Below are 2935 nucleotides of genomic sequence, written 5' to 3' on the forward strand. Positions count from 1 at the left end.
TCCTCAACTCATTGAGAAAGAAGTGAAGTATATAACCTCTCTCAGATTGCTTACCATCTGGGGGAAAGGGGAATTGGAGGGGGGGAAATTTTGAAACTCAAAAATCTTAAAAAAATGAATGTTGAAAACTATCTTTACATGTAATTGGAAAAAAATAAAATACTATTTACAAAAAAAAAGATAAAAGTTAAAAGGAAAAAAAAAAGAAGCAAAGTAAAAATGATGACTGTGAAATTTACTAAGATCCTCCAAAAAATAAATGGATTACCCCTACCTATGCCAGAAGGCCCTTCAAGATAGCATGGTAGAGTGGAAATTTCACTGGATTAAGAGTCAGGAGATGTGGGTTCTAATAACTCTGTACCTAACACACTTTAATTTAGACAAGCCCCAGTTTCCTAAGCTATGAATTTAAAGGGGTTGTAGTACATGCTCTATCTGGGCCCTTTCAGCTCTAAAATTCCATGAAATGCTACCTGTTGCTTCAGTGTTATAGTCTAGAAAAATCCCCTTTTGGCTTGATAGATCTTAGAATTCCCTGTCCCTTTCCATCTGTTGGATCTCCATTCCCAATAAGAAAGAGGATACCCCAGCAAATAGACAGCATGTTAAAGAATGATCCATCAGCCTCACCTTTTGTTTAATATGCTTTAAAACTCAAAGAGGCAGCTGTGAAACACATCAAGCTAAGAGAAGACACTTCCTGGGTAACTCCCACAGGCTGCTAATCTGCCTGTAAAACTGTTTGCCTCCTTTGACCTATTGCTCAGACATTTTTGACGAAGTTTCCTTCCAGCTCACTGGGAATCTGGACTGCAAGATCCATTCTTCCATCCAGAGAACCAGACCTAGAGGGGAAGTCAGAGAAGAGAGAGATGCCTCTCCTGGGACTACCATGGCCTGCTTTTTCTCTCAGTCAAAAGGAAAGCAGCTGGCCCAGATCACAGAACTGTCTTAGAAACAAGGTGGGGGACAAAACAAAAGGTGTACATCAAATTGCCTAATGTTCCTGTGTAGAAATATGCTCTCTCTTAAGTGCTGCCAAGTTTTATGTGAAAGTGAGGAGAACTTCCGAATGGTCCCAAATACCAAAGCAAAGAAAACCACTGAAAAGTGTTTGGTTTTTTGTTTTTTTTAATAGTCCCAGATAGGGTACAGCTAAAGGAAAGAACAGTCTTCTTGGAAGAAAGAGAGCAGGGACAATGAGGGTCAGGCTGCCTCCGGAAAAGAAAGGTGATACGAGCAGGAGGTATGGATCACATGTCTTCACTAAGGACCCTCTGAAATAAAGGACTTTAGATAGGTGTAAAGAAAATTTAGACTGAAACTTGTGAAACTCTGGAATGGTCGTGGTTGAGGAGTCTATATTGCAATCTGCTGGTATTGTTTTAGTGGCAGAAAAGTACTGCAGTAGATTAAGTTCTGGATTTGGAGCGAGAAAGACCTGAGTTTGAATGCTGTCTCAGACTCTTATTAGATGTGTGAGCCTGGGAGAGTAACCTAATCTCTCTCGGCCTCAATTTGTTCATCTATAAAATGAGAATAATAATAGCACCTACCCTCCCAGGGTTGTTGTGAGGATTAAATGAGATAATATTTGTAAAGCATTTCATAAACCTTAAAACACTATATAAATGGGATGGCTAGGTGGTGCAGTGAATAGAGTACTGGCCCTGGAGTCAGGAGGACCTGAGTTCAAATCCAGCCTCAGATGCTTAACACTTATTAGCCGTGTGACCTTGGGCAAGTCATTTAACCCCAATTGCCCCTCAAAAAATCCCAATATATAAATGCTAGCTATCATTATTATTATGTATAGGAGTGAGATGATGATGTAGAAACATGGAAATAGTATATCCCTTAGACTTAACTATATCCCTTGAAAAGGGAAAAGTTTTAAGTTAGTTTCATATGGAAGTCATAAGATGCAGGATTTGCTTTTTTGCAAACAGAAAATAAGTCTTGATGAATTCAGATCACTGGGTAATTTGAATTAAGGTTACTGAATGGAAGAGGGGTTGGTCAGCTGTTGTTTTGAGCCAACTCTTGTTTATTGTCTAGAAGTCAATATTGGAATGTAATCTCTTTGTGTGTAGGGCATGTTTCATCCTTTGTAGAGAATTCTATTGTATTCCCAGTCCCAGTATGGCACACAGTAGGCACTTAAAAAATACTTGTTACTTGAAGACTGATGTGCCAGGCCCACTCTCTGCCCAAGGCTTAGTGCCTGAGACCAGAGATTATTTCAAAATTCAACCTCATCATCTTTCCCACCACCAAGAAAATTGGCATGTTAGCCACATTGACTAATCCTCAAGTTACATAGAGCTTAGAGTCTCTTTTGAATTCTTCACTCCTATATAGAACTGCATTAGGCTTCTAACTCGTTGAGCTAACTCCCTCTGGAGACAATTTACCAAAAGAGTTGGATAAGAATTTTGTTAGATAAGATGTGAATGGGTTGGTGTCAGCACCATTAGAAAGTTGTACCCTCACCTAAGGGATCTCCAGCCAATCAAAGTACAGAAATATTTCATGAGAATATAGCACAATCCTATGCAGCATGGCAAAGGGAAAAAATCAACAGGAAGTTTCAATATTAACATTAAAATAGGAAATAAAGTAAACTTTTAATGAACAATTCAAGACTCCAACTGGCTGACAGTGATAAGATGGAAGCACCATATATTGGACAGAGTAAGTTTTCTATCACTCATATAATTAGGCTTCATACAAAGGAAGAAAAGAAGAGGATCAAGAATAGAACCTGGGTGAATGCACATATTTAGGGGAGCAAAAAAAGAAACAGGAATCATCAGAGCTAGGGAAGGAGTAGAGACAGAGGTAGGATAGTACAGTGTCACAGGAACTGAAGGGGTGTTTAGCAATGAAGTCACTGTCAAATCCTTGAAAGAGAGTGAAGAGGATAAGGCTT

The sequence above is a fragment of the Petaurus breviceps genome, unplaced genomic scaffold (assembly GCF_028583685.1).
Source record: "Petaurus breviceps papuanus isolate PSGF00001 unplaced genomic scaffold, PetGlider_PUasm1.0 37, whole genome shotgun sequence".
Lineage (NCBI taxonomy): Eukaryota > Metazoa > Chordata > Mammalia > Diprotodontia > Petauridae > Petaurus > Petaurus breviceps.